The sequence below is a fragment of the Zonotrichia leucophrys genome, chromosome 6 (assembly GCF_028769735.1).
Source record: "Zonotrichia leucophrys gambelii isolate GWCS_2022_RI chromosome 6, RI_Zleu_2.0, whole genome shotgun sequence".
Taxonomy (NCBI): domain Eukaryota; kingdom Metazoa; phylum Chordata; class Aves; order Passeriformes; family Passerellidae; genus Zonotrichia; species Zonotrichia leucophrys.
In genome coordinates, this window is record NC_088176.1 from 10,804,853 (window position 1) to 10,829,521 (window position 24,669).

The 24,669-nt window shown below is 39.4% G+C and overlaps 1 long non-coding RNA gene across 2 annotated transcripts in view; it reads right to left on the reverse strand.

Moving 5' to 3' along the window:
- Positions 1–843: 843 nt before the first annotated feature.
- The window catches only part of LOC135449973 (uncharacterized), a 44,179-nt gene continuing 20,353 nt past the window's right edge, over positions 844–24,669 (reverse strand). Inside the window, exons 2-5 of one of the 2 annotated variants that reach the window (XR_010440912.1) lie at positions 9,598–9,695; positions 8,350–8,576; positions 1,718–1,837; positions 1,061–1,117 (exon numbers count right to left, since the gene is read on the reverse strand). This is a non-coding gene — a long non-coding RNA (uncharacterized LOC135449973). Of the gene's footprint in view, positions 1,118–1,717; positions 1,838–8,349; positions 8,577–9,597; positions 9,696–24,669 lie in introns of both variants that reach the window. The other variant, XR_010440913.1, reaches the window with a different exon arrangement.

The window sequence follows — 24,669 nt, forward strand, 5'->3', positions numbered from 1 at the left end:
ACCATACCTGATGCAGTGGGCCATTGATATTTGAAAGTAATTCCCTTGGTTTTTAATTTATATGCCCTAAGATCCCTGTTTAAAAATGTGTTTCCTTTCTGGTAAGTCACCGCATAACTCCCTACTAATCCCCCTCATTTACATTGAGTATTAGCTTTATAGAGAATGGTACTAATTAATCCTGTATAACTGCAATTTAGTGGCTGGGCTGCACAACAGCATGAGAATTAGCATGGCACTGGGTGCTGGGTTATCAGATCCATTTTCTGGGTAAGTCCTATTATGTTCTGTAGGACAGGCAGGCACACAACGAATTTAATTACACAGCCTTTCAATCAGCTTGCTTGTAAGCCTGGGAACTATCTTCTAGCTCCTGCACTTCACAGAGAGCAGTGCTTTTTCTGAAGCTGCTCTTGCACTGTACTTTAGCTACTCACTCTGCTTGGATACTAATTATTGGTAATGCTAATGACCAATGACCTTGCCTGCAAGGTCGTATTCCTAGATGACACCAGAGTTTATAAACATTCTCTCAAATTGGTAATGATCAGGAGTAAAGATTATAATTTACAGCAAGCAGCCTGCTTTCTGAATGAAATATAAATAAACATATTGCAATAAAAATAATTTATATTAATTAAGAGTATAGATACAAAAGTAAATAAGTAAAAATAAATAGAAAAATAAGGAAATATAGTCTCAATCTCACTTACTGATGAAGTGTGATGTTGTCACACATAATTTTCCCCAAAGGGACATTACCCATTAAGCATTGCCCATTAAAAGACCTGGTTTATGCTCCTGGGTCTGGCAGTTACCTACCTTAATGGACCCCTCATTTCTCTGCCTGATCCTTTACTGCTCTTCTTTCCTGGTGTTGTTCAGTTTCCTGACACCAACAGAAGCCCATCCCATGGAGCTGACTCAGATGAGCTCAGTGCTGTCAGTGGATATACAGAGCAATTTGAAGCAGTACCTCAAATCTACAGCAGAATGAAGCAGCCTCTGGAAGCTCTTCTCCAGGTTATCCAGTAATGAGACTCCTAGTTTTGATGGCTGGGTTAAGTACTTCAAGTTCATTAAAAGATCCATACTTAGGCCTGCTTATTTCTCTTCTCTGTCACATAAGAAAAAGGGATGACATAAGAAAGAGGCTTTTAGGCTAAAATTTTGGGTTTATAAAAATATATCACTGTATTTCACCAAGAAAGGAAAAGCCAGCCCAAGTGAATGAAAACAGTCAGCTGTGAGAAAAGCAGGACAGGACTACAAAGGGAATGTTGAAGATTCTCCTTGTTTCATTATTTATATTTCCCCACAGTGGCAAAAAACCACATTCCTATATTCCATATAAAATATAATGCACTTAATTGATCTAAGTAATTTCAAGGCTGCTGAATAGCAGAAGCCTTCAGAGTGGAATATTCTAACTTAATGATCACATAAAATTGCTCAAAGTGTTTTTAATGTCATTGTAATTTCTGAGTTTATTTAATAGTTGAGGGGGAGAGAGGGTAACATTAAGAGTCATCTGCATGGCTGGCATGGCTGTATATAACAAATGAGACATGCCCATGCCACAAGAACCATTATTTGAGAATGGCTGTAGTAAAAATGCAGTTATACTGAGCATTTGCTTTAGGCCATGACAGTGTTTAATGAGAATGATATTGCATTAGGATTCAGGACACCTCAGATTTGTTTCTAAGTGTTTGACCTTTTAACTGTCAGTTCTCTTTTTGATTCCACTGATTTCTTGCTGTTTCTTTCCCATCCTCAGCCATCCAGTTCATAAAAACTTCATCTAAGAGCTGTACAGTTGTGATCCACTTTACACCTGCAGAGTACATGGTAAAGAAACTTCTGTCTACATATATGTATATTTAATACAGAATCAAAGAATGGTCTGAGTCAGAAGTGACCCTAAAGATTACCTAGTTCAGCCCCTCTGCCATGGACAGACACCTTACACCAGACCGTGCTCAGAGCTCTATCCAGCCTGGTCTTGAACATTTCCAGGGCTGGGGCATCCCCAGCTTCTCTGGGTGACCTGTGCCAGTGCCTCACCACGCTCACAGTAACGAATTTCTTCCTAATATCTAACCTAATTTCAGCCTAGGCCACTTCCCTTTGTCCTATCACTACATGCTCTGGTCCCTCTCCAGCTCTCTTATAGCTCCTTTGGGTACTGTGAGGAGCTCTGAGGTCTCCCCAAAGCCTTTTCTTCTTCAGGCTAAAAACCCCCAGCTCTCTCAGCCTGTCTTTATGGGAGAGGTGTTCCAGAATCATCTCCCTCACATGTTGCAAAGAGCTGCCTTTCATCCAGGATCATCAAAACCATGGTAAGCTTCCAATAGTTTTTTTCTCACTGGCCTGAGGCCAGACTCCCTTGCACAAAAGGATCAAGACATTGACAAGCCACAAGTGCAAACCACTCTGGGTGTGTTTTGAAGGCCAGGTGGGTGTGAGGTGGGCAGTCTGCCTGGGCACTTCTTTCAAAACAATGATAATTGCAGCAGCAGCACATATTGCTGGGTACCTCTGTTCTCCCCAGAACTTCTGTTTGCCTGCAGTTGAAGTCTTCTCCCCAATTCCTGCCAACACTGTTCAGAATTATTTTTCAATATTAAAACAAGAATTAAGATTTTAAATCTAATTCCACATTTTTCTCAACTCCTACCCCCCTGGTCTGTTTGAAGTTATTTTAATCTCCTCTCAACCTTCCATTTTTTTCCTATTGGACTTGTCTAATTTGCTTCATTTCTAAGTCATGATGATATCCTCAAGACACCAATTCATAACTTCCTCATGTTGAAATTGTTCATTAAAATCTAATTTTTACCACCTAATTCTGACTTTTGAGCTAATGAAATCAGAGTAATTATAAACATCCATCTTGCAACATTGCACATTGACATTTGAATAGGAAGACTCAGAAAGGAAGAAAAACATCACTGGAGAGCTTCTTTCCTCTATCTGCAAAAGAAATCATCTCAATCATAAATATATAGATTAAAACTCTCTCTTCTAAGTTCATCTCAATATTAACTTTATACTGCCATTAAAGTTTGTCTGAACATCAACCATAAGGGACCATATCTAATTTCACATGAGATGTGTTTGGTTTGCTCAGATCCATTATTTAACAAAGAGAACTGAAATATGTAGAAAGAAAGGTACAGCTCTTGCAGTATTTGATCCAGAATTCACCAGGAGTTTTAACATCTTCCAAAAATATTAGAATATACTGAAGGAAGCAATCACTCAGGAGAACTCATAGTACTTTTTTTTCTAGTCTTATTATAGTTGATGATTGCAGATTAGATTAATGGGTGAATTTTACAGGCTCACATTATACTAAGACTCCCTGTGACACTAAATAGCTATTCACAATCTTATAAGGTTATAAGAAGAATTTATACATATTTTTAATTGTTTTCAACCTTCACTAAAAGTTAGAGAGACCGATGAATGTTAATATATAGCTGCAACAGTCTGAAAAGTGTAAGGATGGAGAAGGACAGTCAGACTTGTTATAGGCTAAGGAGTTATCACCACAAGGTGGGGTTCTGGCCCTGGTTGCAATTCTGCAGTTACAAGTAATTTCAAAAAAGTGTAGCTTGGAAAGAAGAATGGCAATTCTGCAGGTACACCATTTAAAATAAGCTTTGAAAAATGAGGTATATTACTATCAGAAAAAAAAAAAAGAAAATATTATTGAAAATTGTTCATGCAATGTGATCTGTTTGTACAAAATTTCTGTTGTTCCCTGCCTGGTTTCTTGCCAAACTGCTTTGTGAAGTGTGGGGATGCTCTCTTCTCATTTGGGCTCCAGTGAGGCAGCCAGAGCTCAGATTGCCTTGCAAATGGGCCCTGCTGGGCTTCCATGTCCTGCCCACAGAGCCAAGAGTCTGGATGAGCTGAAAGCCCCAGCCCAAAGCAAAGTTCATGTCCTGACTATAATGACTATAATCTGCAATTTGAGAAGCAAGGCTTGAACTCCACTGCAACTGGGAGTTGACCAAAGACGATAGTAAGAGGAGAAATTTAACTGTTTCTTTTATTTTTAATCTGTTTAGATTTAGATTAGACTATAGATTAGACTTTATTCTAATTTTTCAGTGTTATAAAAAGTAATACTTTGATGTTCTGTAGCTCTTTTTTTTTTAATTATTATTTATTTTATTTTTTCAAAAGAAGCCATAAATATAGTCAGTAAGGAGAGAATTCCTGGGAAGAGCAAAGATGCCAGACAGATATTCTTCACTCAAGAATGCCTCAGCCACAATAGGCATTGCTCTCTCACTCCATATTTTACACAACAGCTGAGAAGTTTGTGTAGTGAGGGCAGATAAACTCATTATTGCCAGTCCCCACAACATACAATTACTTTGATTCATGCAATTTGCCTCTGTGATGAGATGTCTCACAGTAAATACACCATAACCACCAAGACAACTGTTTACTTATTATGGCTAGATTATTCTAAATTCATTGAATCAAACGCTTCAGGATTGGCTGGTTTGATACCTATTGGCAAAAATACTCCTGGGCAATGAACCAGTGGATTCACAGAACAAACACACAGGGTGCTTCCTTCAGACCCAACATCAGTCAAAGGAAAATATTCTTCATGGACATTCAGTGCACAGGAAATGGATGGATCATGTAAGACTGCTGTTTGAGACCTTTCCTGTATATGTTAATGCTCAATTTTGGCAATTTCCAGAGCCTCCAGAGGGAATGGAGGATGGTGTGGTTCTGCAGCAGCAATGAGAGTCCTGCAGGTGAGAGCAGGTTCAGGAAAGTGTCCCCTGAGGATGGGCACAGGCTGATCCTCCAGAAATTTGCAGCTGTAATTTTTGAAGCCAGAATCGTGAGCGTGAGTCTGCAGCTATTGTGTAGTAGCTCTTGATGAGATAACAGGTGGGATGCTGACATTGGTTGGCACCCAGGGCTGCAATGACTCTGCATTTACCATTCATTAGCTCTTGTGAAAGCAGCACAAGAATTTCATCTTGTGGCAGTCGAAAGAGAATGAACCTGACGCTTCCTTCTACCCAAATGTTTGTCCTGTTTCAAAGCAGGGAATGTCAAGCCTCTGTGGCAGCCTGCTGGCTCTGATTTTACTTGGAATAATGCATAAACGTTACTGGGAAGCCAACTTTTTTTTATGAAATGAAAAGGCTCTGGAAATTGCCGAAATTGAGTGTTAACATGTAGAGAAAAAGTCTCAAACACAGCAGTCTTACAAGATCTGTCATTTACTTCTGTGCCAGTTTAATGCACAGTGCTTCAGAGGTGCTGGCACATAGCTTTCCAAAAGATGTAAACAACAGAATGAATATTTTCAAAGCACTGAACTGGGAGAATGGCACTTACAATGTTTTCAGCAAAGCTAATGGAGAGAGAATATGGAAAAATTATCCAGACCTTGGAATGTCTTTGCCTTCAATTCAGTGCTTAATCAAGAAGATTTTGTACCAGAAAGGGCCAAGTCAGGGATTGCCAGGGCAGTTAAGCCATATCAGGTCCCCACTGCAGCCTAGAGCTGAGCAAAGAGCTGGTATATTTGTCTAATGTCCTCCTCTGGACACTGAGATCCACAACAAAACTGCTCAGATGCCCATGGTGGCTTGTCTGTCCCACTGCAAAACCCTAAAGATGGGTTAATACCATTCTTACAGGATCAAACAGGCAGCAGAACTAAAGGGAATTGATCCTCAAGTGCACTCAGGCCTGTTTTCTAATTTTCTTTTGCATGATTATCTGAGCCACTGTCTTTTGGTCCCACATACCCATGCCAGCAGCCTGAGTGCCATTGCCAGCAATTTGTGTAATTCATCAAGAAACCATGACAGGGTTTATGGCATTTATCCTTCCATTCCATGACCTATGATGCAATTCTCCATCTAATACTATAAAAAAGCCATCCCTGCTCACCAGGCTTTTCCCCTGGCTCAGACCCCACAAGCAAGAAGAGGCCATGAAGCAAAAGGACACAGCTGCACTTTTTAAAAGGTCTTGGCTGGCATCATCTCACCTAAGCAGAAAGTCTGATTAGGGAGTCTGGTCACCTTTGTCACCTCCTGTCTTCAGAGAAGAAACAGGCATTGATCTGAGGAGATATTTTGATCTCAGGTGCAGCTTCTCATGTCAAGGCTCTTTTCTCCATCTCTTGCAGTGGAAGTGCAGGACATCTGGGCACCTGATTTGAAAACTTCTTTTTTCTTTTTTTTTTCCCCACTGGGTGTGAACTCATCGTCCATGGTTTTACATTATTCCCATTCTCAAGCATATTACCCTTATTTCTCTCCCTGTGAATCCTCAAATTCTTCCTCTACTTTTGGCTTATTTCCATCTCCCACTTTGTCTGTTTGCAGCATTCCTCCTCTTTGATTCTTCCCTTCTTGCTCATTGTACACTCAGCTGTTCAGTTTCTTTCTCTCTGATCAAGCATTATGCATTGAAGTGGATGACCATTTACCAGTTAGTTTTCCCAAAATTGGTTTTGGGAAGAAGAATGAAGAAAGTAAAAACTGGGCTGGAACTTAGCTACTAATATTAATTTGATTAATACTGTTAACTAAAAAGAAAACATTTTGAAAAAATATATATAAAATATAATTTAAAATTTATCTTTGAACTGGTTTTTTTTTTCCAAAGGATGTAAACAAACAGTTTAAAAGCTAAAAATATTTTCCCTTGAAAAGAGATTTTTTAAAATTATTTTATGACAGTAAAAGAACACAAGTCAAGAAAAAAGGAAAAATCTCAGAACTATTAATTTCAAGTTTAAAAAATACCTCAGTAAGGTTTAAAATGAGAATTTTACTGTTTTTTAGAATTTTTGTTTGTGGTTTTAAAAGTCTTTTTGCCATTAAACTGTGAGCAATTTTTTAAATCTTTGGACTCCCACAGAAATGAAAGATCTATTACTCACTAAATTTTGTCTTTAGTTCCTCCTTTGCCTTCTATTTTTGAATTGTCAATTCTCTCTTTGTCTGGCTGCCTTTGATATTATATTGTCTCTAGATGATCCAGTCCAGCCTCTCACACAGTAGCCCTCCCTGCTCTATAAACACTAACAAATTAATGCTGCATTCAATGGCATGAAGCACTGCTGCTGACAGAGATTGAGGGCTAGCAATACAGAAATCACAGATGAATTTGCAATGTGAGAGCAGGAAAAGGAAGGGGACGCAATCTTAGGCTGCAGTAGAAAGACATTACATTATGGAGAAAAAAAAAATCAATAATTTTCCTCTGCACAGCCTGGCTGTGGCTGCACCTGAACTATTCTATTCCTTTCAGGGCACTAGAAGATCTATTGACAAAGGGGTTTGCAGAGAGAAGTGCTGCAGCAATTGGAGAAAGTTTAAATGAGATAAATAAGACAGCTGTGCTTCTCTGGGCAGATGGGACACGCAGGAGCATGGCTGGGAGCTAGGTGCATGCTGCCAGGCTTCCAGGGAAGGTCAGAGCATCCCTGATCTGCATCTGGCTGCATCTACACCTATGGCTACAGCCACAACAACATCCTTCCTATTCCTGCAGGATAAAACCTTCTGGAACTGATTTCTCACAACCAAGCTGCTTTAGCAACTCCCTCCCTGTCTGAGGGCAGAATTTTGCCCCTCAGGAGAGTAAAGCTCCAGATCAGCTGCCAGGGGTTGGTGGGCTCTGCCCAGGGAGGGCTGGACCTTTGGGAATAGCTCAGCTCTTCCCCTGGGAGAGGCAAACACCATGAATGGGCGAGCTCAAACATCTGCCCTATTCTCACTCCCTCCTTTCACATCAGAACTTGGCACAAGATACTTAAAGAATGGGCTACAACAAACAGGATTAATAATGGAATAGTACAAGACCCAGCCAAGATGAAGGTCCTGATATTCTTTGGTTGTTTAAATATGTACTGTGGAAAGCTTTGAAATATCAAGCATTTAAGCAAACATCCTGTGACAGCATTTAATATGTTTGTATCAGATTATGCAGAACATTTGCTTTTCATGATACTTTGAGATCTGCACTGCTCATGACCAAGCTGTAAATTGTATTTCTGCAAGCAATCTGCCCCCACCAAAGACACACAGCAGGCTTCTGCCCTGGCCCCAGAGAGTTCCTCTGCTGGCTTCTGTGGCACATCTGAGGAAGAAAAGGTTTATGGAGCCATCTGCAAGGAGCTGTGAGTTGAGGGTAGGTATAGGAGCTAAATATCCATGTTGATCATAGGAAGAACTTGGTTTTCCAGAGCTGGGTACTTCTGGTGCAATAGAGAGAGAACTGCCATAAAGACAGGAAACCATGTCCCCCTAACTAGGTGGGTAAAGCACCTGATTAAGCACTTACCAGCACTTGGCTGCTTTCTGGAAGATTCCGCTCTCCAGTGTCCTCAACACTGCATTTCTTAGCTCTGTTAAAGCCTTATTCTCTGCCTTCATTTCCTTTGTTGTGCACTGTGTGTCTAAAGACACAGATTTGAGAAGCTGGAGAGGTGTGGGGCAGTGCAAGGCTGGCTCTGGAGGCCACATCTGCAGGGAGAGCCCATCTGGGAGGCCAGAGCATGGTCCTGTGATCTGCAGGAGCACAGAACAAACATGAAGGCATGGAGGATCTAATTGGAGGATTTAATTGGATGTAACTGACCTGAAAAAAGCCCCCACTCAGCTGAACATTCTCAGTGGAGCTATGTGGTGACAGCAGAAATACTGACTTAAATGCTACAGAAAGAAAATAAATCTGTTGTCCTTTTATAGGTAGGAGATGCATGTAGGAGATTTTATTAGGATGAACAGGAAAAATCAAAGTCTAGTGTATACACCCAGGAGGCATTTGAAGCTAAGAATTAGTTTTGCAGCAAGAAGTAGAACTTGCTAACTGGCTCAGCTATCATTTAGAATCCACAGTGAAATGGCTAATTTATTATACAAATTAGACCAAGGCAGAATAAGGCATTCTGTTTAATCATAAAGATTTGGGGGTGGAAGTCTTTTATTTTTGAGCAACACTGAATATTCTATAAAGTCAAATCTTCTCACTTAAATGAAGGTATTAAAATAGAGGGCAGAAAGTGAAAGAGGTCAGGCTGTTTCATCAGGATTACTTTCAAGTCTTTAACTCATTGGATTTTTCATGAGGAAAACTGTCTCAGGTTTCTCTTAAGCTAACTTAGATGCTGTATGGTGTGAGAAGTGGCTAGTTAAAGGACTTAAATAAACCAAGAAAGGTCAGGATTTCCTGCCAACATTTCTGCCTGGGGAATAAGTATGTTTTCTTTTTCTCTGCCCTCAGAATGTAATATGCCTCCTACTAACTTTAGCAATAAGTTGAATATATGCTTGATTTGCCAATTGGTTCAGAAGTGCAGATAATTCTTATCTTCACAGTCAGGAGCAGTGCCTGCCAGGAGGGGAACCTGCAGCACGTTTCAAGTGTTTATCACAAAAAGCTCAAGTGTGTGCAGTACCATTTCCTTCAAGGAGTTCTCTGTGTTAATCTGGTTAGTGGCCAAATTTGTGAGGATTATGTTAAAACTGTAGTCCTCTTTTCAGTAAGATACCTAAATCTCTCCACATCCTAACCCCTTCCATGTTTTACCTGGCCTGTGCTTGCTTTCTCAACCAGTTATGTGGGGGAAGGATGCAGGGATGATGTGCTTCCTTGAAGGTCTCAGGTCATCCTGACCTCCAGTGCTTCTAGAAATAGAAATAGAAATAGAAACAGATGGAGAGAAAGAAACATCAGTACCTGAGCCTGCTTCTCTCCTTATGCCAAGCAGTTTGAGAAGGGAAGTTACAGACCAGGTGAGACCAGACAGATGAATGCTGCTTTGTCACTGGGAAGGCAGCAGTGAGGTTGCTTCAGACCTGGTTTTTCCCTTTGTTGTCAGTGAAGTTCAGCATGTGACATAATGCATAAGACCTGGGCGTGCTTTGACTTTTAAATGCCTGGTCCATACATTTATGAAGTTAAGACAAACTATCCATTGAGCCCATAGGCTTGAGATTTGGCTTTAAAAAGATCCAGACTCTCTTCCAAAAGTTTCTGAATTTTTGAGACACTTCTGTAAAAAGTTCCTTGGGGAAGTGTAATTATTTTTAATCAATTTTTGGGATTCACAAAGTAAGCTGCTGATGATTACACGATTTATACATGCTCTCCACAGACTTGGTGGGGCTTCATGCATCATTTTACAGTGATTTTTGCTTATTATGGGAACTGCATGGTAATAGTTGTTTCAATTACAAGCCTATTAGGCAGGTAATTGACAACACAAGTATACTATAAAGTTACACTCTGCTTGCTCCAATACAAATGCTGCATTGTGGTTTTAGGCAGGCAGTGCTGATAATCAGTGAATAAATTATTACCTAATTAACTACTTCTGTCAGAATCCCAGCTTCACTCAATAAGAAAGTTGGCCAAGGGTTTGTTTGTCTCTTTGCCTTCCCCCTCCTCTTTATCATCTCCCATGATGAGAAACTGTTCATCTGGATAAGAGTCTTGCCCAGACCCTGGCAGCAAATGCACACTGTCAGCTGTAATGTCAACAATCAGACCTCTCAATCAGACCTAATCAGATCTCTCATAGCTGCAGAAGGTCCCTGAGAACAAAAGAGTGGCAATGCCTGAAAGTGGATTCCAATTAACTGGGTCCCTGAGAGAGGTTTCTAAAGGAGTCAAGGGTATTCACTTCAGCCTAAACACCCCCAGAGATTCCTTGGAAGAATTGCAAATGAGATCTCAAGTGCCTTATAACTCATTTTCCTAATGTATCAAAAAAGTCAATAGTGATCAAATCCTGTGTGAAAGGATACACACCAATCCAAATTTTTTTTTAAAGTGAGGAAAATATCAGAGTCAGAATCCAGGTGTTCCTTATGTTTTCCTTGTTTCAGTCAGGAGAATGTACAAGTTTAAAAAGCTTTCCCCTGTGAAAGACTGAACATGAAAGAAAAGCAAGAACTGTCCTCTTTGAAAACTTTTAACCAGCCGTTTGAGAAACTACTCTATTGAGAAACTGATCTATTTATGTTATCGCTGAAACTTTCATTATTTGTCAGCTGTGATAGAGTTATGGTGGAGACAATAAATAAGATTCTCATATCTCTTAATTACTCTTAAACATTTAGGCTTTCCTAGACAGCTGCATAAGATAGAAGCTGAACTTGTGTCTCTCAGAAAATTATTACATGTGCTTTTCATCAAATCTTGCCTTAGTACACTCATGACCAACTGAGAGTGCCCTTGTGAGCTCCTGCTTGGAGATGAATTTCCCATCTCCCATGGTGAGATATCCCAGATTCATTCATTCAAATGTCTGAACTGTGTGCTGTGGAGTTGGAAGTAGTGTCCTATCAGTTCAGAGAATTAGCAAATCATAATTTTTGTCTGGTTGCCGCTGCTCTTGTTGCTTTCATCAGCAAAGATCACTGTGAATCTCGAACCTGTAGTGTGTTCTATATCATTTCACTCAATTTTACTCCTTTAGTGTGCCCTCCAGCTTTTCCAGGACGGGAGGTACATGAAAAGTCTCCTCTTACAGTAACAATTTCTCTTTAATCTCTGAATCTCTGAGTGTAAACTGACTTTTAACTAGCAGCTTGATCCATTTTGTTCAGAGAGATTCTAGTAAGACAAATAAGGAAAAGAAATTTGTTTCATCTTTTCCTTCAAATTATTGCTTCTCTTGTAGCAGCTCAGAAGCAGAAGAAAAAAGGAACAAGCACTACTTTGATACTGCCAAGGTCCAGGGAATATGGGAATGTTGTTGGGTAACAGGCACAGCAAAGAAGACAAAAGACAGAAGACAAAGTCCTTGTTCCTGACTGTGTGCAAGTGAATTTCATTGCCTGTTTCCCTTCCCTCCAGCACCTCCCTGTTTGGGCTGCAGGGCTGGCAGGACCTTCTCACCCAGCCCCTGCTCCTCTCTGAGGGCCAAAGGAGAGCTAATTAACAGTTCTGCTTGTAGAAAACAGGTCCAACTCACAGGAGTCACCTGTGATGGACAGGTGATTATCTGCATTAGCCATATTTTACAGCTGTCTGTTTTCACTGCTCGAGCTTTCTGGGTGCAGTCATCATTCCTGACAAAGCAAGCACTGTGGCACTATAAAATGCAAGTTCAGCTGCAGTCCCAGTTATCCTGCTGATCCTAATCCCACCAATCTTGTACTGGCATGTGATTGACAACCAAAAATCAGCAGAATATTGGATTTCCTACAGTTCAGGAGGCTGCCAAGAAACTTCTTTCAACTTTTCATGATAAAAAACCAATTTCAGTTATGAAGCAGCTCTCCTCAAGATCTCAGTCTTTCAGGGGGTATGCATGCAACACTGTCTATAAGCATCTCTGACTGAAAAAGTCCTTGAATGAGAGGTTCCTTTTCTTAGGTATTTTGAACATTCCTAGCACACTGGAGACCTGATTGCAAATAATTTTATTATTTTTTATTATTTAAAATATTTATGCATTAGTATAAATTATATTATTGTATTATTAAAATTAATTATTTATTTGCTTTATGTGAGTTGTTTATTTAAGCTTAAATTTCAAGGTGCAAGTTCCAAGTTTATCTTTCAGTTTAATATTTAATTCTTAGATGCTGAAATAATGCAGGGGCTTTTTTGTTGGTTTTTTTTTTCCATTTTTTGGGGTTTTTTGTTTGTTTGTTTGTTTGATTTTTTAATTTGGTTTTGTTTTGTTTTTTTTTTTTCTTTTTTTTTGGTTGGTTTTTTGGTTTCATTACTTCAGTTCACAAGATTCGACCCACAGCCCATTTCAGATATTTCTGTCTGGGACAAAAAAACCCAATGAATGAGGGAAGATGACACTCAACATTAAAATGATAAATATTTATCAAAAAAATAAGAGGTTCATGCAAAAACATTTAGGAAAAAAAACCTGTTCATTTCATGTCATCTGCTTAGAATGACAATGTTACAGTTTATGCGAGAACTGAAATTAAGATTTCAATTGCTTCTAAATTAGCACACAGGCACACAAACGCACAGAAATTAATAAAACCCAGAAACAGAAAGGACAACAACAATGGGATGCAGAGGGGTTTTGATTATTTCAGCATGTGGCCTAAAACGTGGCAGATTCAGCAAGATGCAGATTTGCATAATGTAATGAGACTGGAACCAAAGTATCAGGAAGACAGACCGAGTGCTAATTAACTAGACACTGCAGTAAAAACACCAGCATGGCAGGATAGTGCAGTGCAGGAAAGCATTCCAGGGACAAATGGATAGCAGTGTTAATTGCATTAGGAAACAAAACCAAGCCCTGCTGGCTAAAATCCTCCGGAGCTACTGCTGCAAACTTCAGCACAGCGTTTGAGAAGTTTGGTGCGAGCTGGAAGTTGTTTGGAGCTGCAGATCCCTGACAATTGCTGGACTAGCAAAGACCCTGATCAGTCATTGTCTGAATGGAGCCAGCCCAAAATTACAGAGACAATAACAGCATTGAGATGGACAGCAAGAAGTAAATCCTCCATCCCCTCTGGAAATGCCTGCTGTTTGTAGCTTGCTTGGTGCAGAGCACTGGGGATACTCTGCAAAGGACTCCATGCCCTCTTTGTTTGGTTGTCTGGCAGCCTGCCATGGCTGCCAAGGAATAGTTTGTCCCTCTTCCCTTATTCTGAGGACTGAAATTTGAGACTGGGATTGCTCTCTTGTGCATAAGGCGTCCCTAATCACCCAGAAAATCCTAATGGTTTCATATGCCTTTTTCTTGCCTCCAGGACTCTATAACCAGAGCTAAATTGATAAAAAGCTTTTTTAATAAAAGAATCATTAATATTTAACTGCTGGCATTAAACTTAGAAATGTATGTGTGTCTATTTTACACAAATGCCTGCAATCACCTATCAATAATTTAGGCACGTGAGTTTCTATAGACACCTCCAGCAGCTGTATTAACCCAGTCCTCTCTTTCTTTCTGGGTGTGATTTTTGCACTTTCTTTCTGCAGGTTTGGATGTGTGGATAACTGTAAGAGGGAAGAGAATTCTGCAGGAGCACTATGCTCCCGTGTACCACACTCATGGAAAAGAAGAGGAGCAGAAGAAAATGCTTCCCAAGCCTGAGGCCAGCTGCAGAAGCATCTCATAAACTCAAGCACAGCAGTTTGTGATTTTAACTCTGACTTGCTCCTCTACAGCCTGGCAGGTAAAGCACGAACTTCATGGTGGTGCAATCTTCTTTTCTCCAGGGAAAGCCTGGCTCTCCGTCAGCCTGCTCAGAGGGAGCACAGCTCACTCAGAAGCCTCAAGGTGAGGCCATTTTCTGGGAAGAGGTCCAGTAAAACTTCAAGACACTTGCTTTTTGCTTTCATTAGATACATGTTTCTTCAAAGAGTGTGTTAGGTAAGCAGGAAAGATTTCCAAATCCTGCTTAGCAGCTGGAAACACTGAAGTGTTCATTAGATGTGTTAAATAATTGCTCCAGGTACTGCCACCTGACTGCAGAACTGTTCCAGCAGTGAAAAGCCTTATTTACAAATGAAATTCTGAAAACTGAAAATAAGAAGCAATAGGCAATACATGGGACAAGAACATTTTGAGAATCTTCTTTGATAAAAGGAAGAAAATTCGTCACAAACAATTTATGCAGTAGATGAGACATATTAGTTGAGAAGGCTAGCCAAAATCTTTTGTTGGCTTGTTGTGAATGACCACACTGCACACACCCAACTCCATGTGAGGATATTCCTCTTTCATCATTTTCAGTGGAATGCATTGACAACTTGCATCATGGAATTTAGACACCTCTGAAGATCAATTAGAGGAGGACTAGAACTGGTGTTCCTCAATCAGATAAGGAAAGAAATTAATCCCAGTCTGAATGTTTTAGTCAAAAGGGAGAGTGAAAAATGATTGTTCTGTTTGATTATTAAAAAACACCCAAAACTCAGCCTAGATTCTTACATTTCACGTTTCTGACATGTGAACCCTGAAGTAGCCTTTTGTGTTCATTAGCTGTGGACTGGTGAGGCAACCAGCACCATGGGAAATAAAAAATACTGTCATCAACTCCCTTCTGGAACATTGTTTAGTAGAGACCCAGGTTCATCTGCAGCCAGACAAATAAGGATGCTGAGATGAAAAGGCCATAAAAGGAAATCACGTTGAGATGGGAAGAGGTAGGGCAAGGGCACCTCTTTTTCTCTCCTCTTCTTTCCTTTCTTTTCAAGCTCATTAATGTTAATATACATTGAGCCATCCCAGCAGAATTAAAGCTGCTTGTTTTGTATAATGTGATCCACTGCATCCACAGTCACTTCCCCCCAGGAAAACAGGGAAGGTCAGAGGTTTCTGTAAACCACAAAAAATCTATCAGCTCCATTTGCATTTGATACCAGTGAGAGGTTGGACCTGACATTTCTTCTAATTTCACATCAGTATTTTCAGTCAGAAGTTACATGTCCTGCCCTGTTCCCATTTCTCCTTAGTGCTACCACATTCTAGGTACATCTTCCTTCTGGGGACTGCCAATGGCTTTGTCAGAGGTGAAAACTGGTGAGAAGGGAGTTTCTACTCATGAGCAGTGCCCACCACCTTGGAGATGGGTTCACCTGGTTAGCCAGAATGAACTGTGTCCCTGAACTATTACAGCAGGCACAGGGGGAAAATAAATGTTTTCTGACAACATGGATGAATGCACATAATGCTCTTAAATTATTTTGACAGTTTCCTCTGGGCTTCTACTTCAACTAACAAGGCCCTTCACTGGTAGAGATCCTTCAGACAGTAAAGTATTGCCCCTGGCCATACATTACCTGCCATATTTATCATATATACTTGAATCCACCCCCACAAATCTCAGGACTAACACAGCCCTCAATCATGCAGGCAACACATGTAGAAAATAGAAAACAGCATGGGGCTGCCTCCTTGGGAAAAATCTCAATATATCAGTGCATAGTTATTAACTTCATTTGTTAAGGTATATGTCATGATCACTGCCACACTGTAGGGCTTGCAGTGTTCACAGATCTCCCATGGAAACTCAGCAAATTATTGATTTTAAATATCAGATGCTGAAATCCTACAAAAACTATATATTTGGATTCCATCCCCAATTATTTTTATTTTAATGTTATGCAGTGAGAAAAAAAGAACATGAAAAAGATGTCAGTCAAATGACAGCTATAATTATATCTAGGGAAATAGATTTTTGTCCTTCTTTTTGTGGGGGTGAATCTTTAACCCACTTCTTTGAATTACATTCCTGGCAATTTTCAGTGGATATATTTTAAACATTTTTTGAAAATGTATTTATTTGTTTGATAAGGGTTGACTAAATTGTTTTGATTTTTCAGGTTTTGGATTTTTTTTTTTGTTTTTTTTACTTCTATTATCTGAAAGGTTTTGCTCATTATCCCTTGGTATCACCAATTCAACCAGCCTAGACCTGTAACTTAAAAAGAAAGATTTTCTGGAAAAACAATAACAAAAATTTCCACATCAGCACCATGTGTTCTCTTTCAGTCAAGTGTGATCTCATATTTGTACAAAAGATATTAAAAATCTTCCTTTCCCACTGTCCAAGTAAATTCTACATTCACATGGAAAAATAATCATTAGATTATACAGAAAATTAGATTAACACTCTAAAAAAGTCAAAATCCCAGCAGAGAATTAGCCTTTTCTGATATAAGATCATTCCAGTTTGCTCCCAGGCATTTCTCACCCAGCAGGAAATTCAAGGAAAATGCCAGTAACATTTGATATTTTGAGATGTAGCTGATAGGAGAATTCTGGCCTGCCAGGTTGTGGTGGGTTTTAAAATATTTTTTGTATTGCAATTCACTGTTAATAAAAATAAAATAAAAAATAAAAATGGCCAAGTTCCATCAGTCAAAGTTTTAATACAATAAGAATAATTATGTTCCCAGTCCATTAAACTTGTGACACATACTCTATAAATGCTCCAGGGATAAGATGCAATATTGTGATGGTAAAACCTGTGTCTGCTGAAGGGAAGAGTACCACTAAAATAAAGAGTAACATTGTAAAGGAATGGAGATTTTATGAGGTCAAGTATGGCAGGTAAGCATGATGAAATGCTAATTTATATCCTTCAGAGTGCAGACCTTGCTGCTGCACAGGAGCTGATCTGCTGCTGTCAGTGGAGAAGAGCCAGTGCTGGAGACAGGCAGAACAACAGAGGTGGACAGAGCCCAGTGCCTCTGCAAACTGAGATGGTCTTGTATCAGAAAGGGCCAATTCTCTTCTGGGATTTGGACTTTTTTAGGGTGTTAATCTAATTTGCTGTATAATCTAATGATTATTTTCCCATGTGAATGTAGAATTTACTTGGACAGTGGGAAAGGAAGATTTGTAATATCTTTTGTACAAAGTTCTTAGCTCCTCTCTCCCTGGGTTCTCATCCTGGCATGGTGCAGTGGTTTCCACAGACCTGAAAATTCTTCCTAGTTCCCTGCAAGTTCAGATTCACAGTGAGAGAAGGAAAGTGGGACAGCACAGAGCAGCAGATTCCTGGTGTGGAGCTGTTGGGAGTGGAGCTTTGGGAAGTCCCAGGACACGCTGAGGCAGGCCAGGCAAGCTGGGCAGGACAAGGACAGACTCCCTGATGGGTGATGGATGCTGCACAGCCCCTCCTGCAGCTCTCTTCTCCATCAGCACTGTGCCTGCACCCAGCCCTGGGCAGCTGGAGGATGGTTTGGCTTTTAATTTTCAGACATGATTTTCTGTTGAGAACCAGTCCATATACTTTATCTGTTTTCACACCCAGGTGTTTAGATTTGGTAAAGCCAGACCACCCCACACCAGTGCTCTCTAAATGAAGCATTCAGACTCTTTTTTTCAAAATGGCATGCTCAATTCCAGAAAATGTCTCTTTTTGAGAACAGAGTCTTTTCATTAATAGCAGCAGTTTTTCAATCTGGCAATGAACCAGCTCCCTTCATTCCTCACTTGACTTCAGCCTTTTGCAAACACACTGGAATAACACACAATAGGATCTAGGATATATCCCTTCTACCCACACAGGATATGGTTTCTGGACATTTTCTCTCACTTTGATTGCTTCTTCAGTCTAGAGAGAACTTTTCTGCTTTTATACCCTTCACACCAGAGCAAAGTGAGAGGGCAGCTGCTTCCAGTGTGCAGTTAACAAGAAAAAAATAATGGAAGCTTGACTGTATTATGGAATTACAAGATTCTATCTTTCCTCCCTTCCTTCTTTTTATTAATTCTGTTGTCAACTTAATATCCATGAGACAGAAAACTTGGGCAGTTTGGAACAAGATAAGAATGGCAAGATTAAAAATAGAGCCTTAAATGCTATTCTGTAGTTTGGGAGCATTCTTCATTATAACCTATGGAGGAATTCAAATAGAAAAGCACAGCTGCTTTGGATTCCTGTCCAGAGAAACTGCACAAACACAGCTTGCATAAAAATAAATGCTTTGCATACCAAGGAAATGGCCTGTTATTTGCTATAGAAACATTCTAATCTTATTCCTCCTTTTTTTAAAACCATCTATTAGAGAGCCTCAGAGTAGTTCATTCATATTTTTGTTGGGATAATTTTCATGCCTTTGACCAGTGAATGATTGTGTCCTAGCCAGGACACAGATATGAGAACATCAGCCCTACAGGTTAATGCTTCTGATCCTCTACTAATAACTAATCCCAGAAGTTAAAAGATCAAATCTCGTCTAAAAACCTCTTGAACAAACAATTCCCTTAATAACAAATATGTGTTCCTCTACCAATTCCACGTTCTGCTATATCAACTTCAAACTTTAATGGATTGTATGAAGAATATCTAATGTCAATCTGATATGTTGAATATTCATCTTACTACACAGTGCTTAACAGAACATGTTGTATTGTTAAGGAGGTTGCATGAACCATTACACTTTCAAAGTGAAATGAGGCATCTAGGACATTCAGTATTATCACTTTGATCAAAAACTGATTACTGGGGAAAATACTGTGATTCCTCAGCAATTCAGATCTTTATATCACAGTGAAACATTCTTAACATGTGTTCTTCTAGGCCAAGTGTAAATCTTTGTACAAGAATTATCAGGTGATGTTCTATGGGTTGTGTCACTTAGGACACCAGCAAGAGCAAACTCAAAATCTGTGCTTCTACAGATCACAGAGTTTACTAGCATTTATAGAGGGTGAACAATTCTTGTGCTTTGATGAAAGAAAATTGCTTGAAACTTGAGAAACACTTGACAAGGTTAAAAAAATGGGCAGTATATTATCAGTGCAAACAAACACTGATGACTGTGAAACCCAGTAGTGACATATTACAAATTCTGTCTCTCTAACACTGAACCCGAGAGGACCTTAGCTGTTCTTTACTGTGAACACCACGTTCCTCAGCACAAACCTTAGAATCTCTATTTCAATCCTCTGTGTCAGCCAAAAAGGCAAATGTCATAACAGAAGAGTGCAAGGAATTGCTTCTACACTTTGCTGAGTTTTAATTTCACTGCAAATAAAAGCAAAACAAAATAAGGATTTAGCGCCACAGAATACTAAATGTGTTCCTAAAATTCTGGGATCCAGATGTAGGCTGAATTAATTTATGTAGATGAAAGCATGGAAATGAGCAAGATGTCTCTGCAGACTGTGGGATATGACACAAACTCTCTTAAAAAAAAATTCCCAAGATTTTCTTCCCTCTGCCTTTTTCCTCCTTCCCAGGCATGTTCTTTGTATGCTACTCTTATCGCATCACATCTCACCACCTGGGGAAATGCTGCTGGAGATCTTTAGGAGTGGAGAACATGGGTGGATGCATTTGGGAAGGGGTGGCCAGCACAGGGTAGAAGCACAAGCTGAATCAAAACCCAATATTTTCAGGGTTTCTCTGTGCTCAGACACCACCTGCTCCACTCTCAGTGGCTCTGAATCCTTTAAGGCTGCACATGATACACCCTCAAGTTGAATAACTACCAATATCTCCGTTTTGGTGCTAATGAAGCAGGTGATGATCTCTGTGGTGACAGTGACAGGACCCAAGGGAAAGGCCTGAAGCTGTGTCAGGACAGGTTTAGGCTGGATATTAGAAAAAAAATTCCTCCACCAGAGGCTGGTTGGACTCTGGGACATGGTGTGACTCTTGGGAATGTCTGTGCAGAGTAAGGAGTTGGACTCAATGATCCTTATGGGTCCCTTCCAATTCAGCATATTCTGTCATTCTGTCATTCTGTGAATTAAAGGCTGATCTTGTGATGAAGGAAAGAGAGAGGCATTTAATTCTTATCCTCTTGGAAAACTATCTATTCACCTTTCAAATCTGGGTAATTTAGGCAGACACAGGATCTATGATACAATGCTCTGTAACAAGTAAATGGCAGAGGAGATTTAAAACATTTAATTCTAAGTCATTCATTCAGCTCTTCTGAAGGAAAAGACTGCAGATCAATCTTTAAAAAGTCATTGATTTAAGCAATATTTTCTTACCTTCACAACACTGAAATTGAGGGTAACTCAATGGAAGATGTAAATATTTTTCTGTGTATCTACCCACTCCACAAGATCTCCTAGTAACACACATTTTTCTGGCACAATAATTACTGTAGTACTGGGGCCTCAAAAAAACCCCATCTCTAGTAATGGGGCATGACCGAGTATGGCTGATGTAGCAGGACCGAAACTGCTCCAAAAATAAACTTGAGCTTTGCTGATCAGAGATAACCTGAGTCATACCTGTGTGCTGGGTACCCTTTCTAATCTCTCTGCTGAAATCATAATGTTAACTGAGACAAACAAAAATTATAATGATGACTATTTACTCAAAACAACTTTTACTATTTTCTGACATCTTTCAAACAGTTCTATTTCAGAAAGAGGACCAACTTTCTGTACTTTGTACTTTCTATACTTGCTTTTGGTAGCAGGGCCACTGAAGACCTCATGGACACGTGCAATGGTGTGTGTTGTGCAAATGTTAAAGCCAGAAATAACCCACACCATACCACTGCCTAACATTGCTCAGGGGTACAGACCTCATCCCAGAGAAGTACAGGGTCCCTTGCATGATGCTGTCTGAAATATTCTCTTCTGTTTCTGCAGAAGGCTAATTAGTCCCACTTTCCTAGCCAGCCTGTGTGATCTCCTGTGCCACTGTTACCCTTAGATCATCTCACTGCCTGGAGCATACATGGCCTAATTCAGGTAAGATAAAGTTATCTCAAGGGAGAAAGGGCTAATGCAAAGCCTTTTAACGTCTGTTCACTTCAATGAACCTTGTGCCCTAATAACAGGAACAGATATCCATCTGAGGGAGATCTGGAAAAGAAGTGGAGTGATCCAAACAGAAAAAGATACTCTTTTTATATGAGTCATTTGGAATATAGATGTGAATATAAATGTGAATATTACTGTAAGCCTTTAGGATAAAGATATGCATGTGAAAGCAGAATATCTCTGAAAACATCTCCAGGAGACTGGCAGAGGAGGGGATTCCTCTGGAATTAAATGGAATTTCATTGTAGGAAAATGATGAAAAACCTGAAAATGGTTCAACAGCAGCTCTGGTGGTGTACCTGTAACTTCTTCTCACTCAGCCTTAATCTGGGCATAGAGCATTTTAATTTACAGGAGAGATTTTTCAAAGTAGAAATTACTACCACTCAATTTGGGGCAGCAAGATCGAACAGTGTGCCAGACACTTATCATTGTGTAAATCTGATAGTGCAGTCTTGTCTCAGCTTAAATGCAGCCTTCATCAGCTTTTTAACAATACTGTAGCATTTTAAAATGTACTATATCTACTTAGCAAAATGTATGAAAACCCCACAATTGTTTATTTAAACACTGTTGTATTATTAAGGCCTGTGAACTACCATAACCACCCTGCATTGCAGATGAAGTCTGAGGGCAGCAATTGATCAAGAGCATTAAAAATATGTTGATGCCTGTAGTTATCAATTTATCATATCTACCCCCTGCTCTTTTTTGCAGTGAAATGAATGATGAATCTATTCCGAATCATCAATTCCCATAAAATGTATAACTCCAAACAGGAACATGCTAAAGAATTTATAAAGAGCACAGCAGGCTTGTATACATTATCTTGTTTGACATTGCTTATACAAGAAACCTGAAATACACAAATTGATTGATTTGTGTATTTCATCAAAGCTTGATTTAATTTATCAAGGGGACAATGCCAATTTGCATTCATCAACATATAAAGTCAGGTTAGACTCGAGCTGCTGGCTCAAACCCTCTTTTCATATTGCCTTTATTAAACTCCCTACTTTGTTTAGTTTTAAAGCCACAGTAGTGAGATCCCTCGTTTTTATTTTTTAATGTTTTCTGAAATGTTTAGGAGAAGGAGACAGTAATAACACTAACTCTGTGTTCAGAACTTGTTCAGTTGCTGGACGTGAAGGTTGGGAAGGGTTTTGACCTCACTGCTGTAGTACTGACCTTTTCACAACCCTGGAGGAGTCTGCCTAACATGTCTGCAAGCTGAATTAAGGTGGAATTTGTGGGTTTTTATAGCAGATAGGAGAGATAATTCCTGTGCCATCTCTCAGTTGTGCACACAGCCTGAGATATTCAGCCCACAACAAAAATGCTTCTGCATCTAAATTCTATACTAAGCTTTAAAAGTTTATGTTACTTTTATTCCTGTCCCTTCTTTCTACTGGTATTTGTCCCCTTCATTTGTCCTCCAAATCCCTCTGTTCTTTAGGGCAATAACTCTTTCTACCAGCATTCCATGAAATCCTTCCTAATTCCGAAGGATTCATGAAATCCTCCTCTGCGTTGAGCCTGAGCCTTTGTCAGCTCAGGAGCAGCTTAGGAAATCCTTGCTGCAGGAAGGGACCAGTCCTTACTCATCTCCCTGGCTATCAGATAAGGGTGGTGTTTTTTTCTGACATTTCTCAGATGAAAGCCTCATGCAGATCATGGGGGTTATTCTCTGATCTGGCTCCCTCTCACTGCACAAAGACAGGTCAATGTTCATGCTCACCTGCAGAATAAGATGTCCAAATTCAAGACAGGCCTCTAAGTGAGCTTAGTTTTACCACCTGAGTTTTCCACTGATTTTAATAAAATTTCAAAAGTTACTATGCTCTTATGAATTTCATTCCACTTTCCATTAAGTGTCTCCATAAGTGAGAAGTTGCATAATTCTGAGCCTAATTTCAGATTGATTTAAAAATGCAATTCTGCTCTTATTGGCTAAATACCTTTTTGAGCTGTGTTCTCTTTCATAAATAATTAATTACAACAGAGGCTTATTACTTAGAGGATAAGATACTCTAGTGTAAAGATGTCACATCTGTTAGATAAGGGGACAGTGAAATCAGAAGCATTACCTAGGGTTGAGCTGCATGCCAATATTCAGTGGCTCTGATGTAATTAAACAGTACATTGCTCAATCTAGTCAGGAACACAGGAACAGAGAAACACTATTTAGAAGAGACTGTAATGTTATTATGGAGCCTGATCCAACAAAGCACTTGAACATGAGCTTCAGATTAAGCACACATTTAATTCTTCTTCCACTGCAAAACAAGTTAAAATGAGCATATGCACAGCTGCCTTGCAGAATATATTAATTATACTCAGAGAAGAAACTTGCAGGGGCCACTTCACTGAGACCATCTCATAATCCCTAATGCATCTATCTATACTGAGACTCCTTCTGTGACTATAAAATCTGCTATTATCTTTAAAAAAATACAAGCAAGAAGCTGAAGGGCTGGAGAAAAAAGACTAAGCCCATGAAATTATGTAGCCCTTAAATACCAAAATTATTTTGGTAATATGAAGTCACCCTCGTACATTTGCACAATTTTGTAAGTACACTAAATTATTTTAGCAAATATGGGCCAATATGTCATAATCCTGAAAAGTGCCTTGTGATCTTTTGGGATCCCAGTCATCCCAATAGCAGATGCAAGGCAAAGCATCTGAGTTTCCCTCTTCAAACAGATATGAAGTGAAAATTAAATTCACATTTCCTGATGCAGAGGGGGACACTATAACCATGCATCTGACATAGCCATGTTCACCAAGGTTGTGGTAAACAAAACACTTAACATCTGAATTTTGGGGTCTGACTATCACCAAGGTTCACAGACTATCAGATGCTTAAATGTCAGTCCAAACTTGGTCCAGAAAAATACACCAAGTGCAATTATAACAGATTCACTCATCACATTGCCAAAGTATCTCAAAGTCCACTTAAACATGCACAGTTGGCTTGTTTCATTAAAAGGAAAAGAGAATTAAAAGATCTAGAAGCTTTGTTTAAAAATGCAAAACTATGACTGAAGAGCCAGTATTTTTTTTTCTCTAGAGCTGAAGAAATTTAACAAGATGAAAAATTAGTCAGGGAGAGTTTCAAAAGTACACTGATACCACAGTGGAAATGGATAGGAAAAAAAATGGAGGTAAAACATTGAGCTGATTAATATGCTAAACTCCTAAATGAGATGAGTCTTGTTAATGAATTAATCCCAAAATTCCACTTGCTTAAATCTTGTTAAAATTCCCTTATAAGAATCATTTTTCTGCAGTAGTTGAAATCAATCAAAGTTTCAGAGATGCAATGGCTGAAAATTCTTAGGGATTTACTTTAAATGCATCATTACAACAGGGCACTTTCCAATTTCATTCTTAGTTCCAAGAAACCTGCCAGAGGGCAGGAA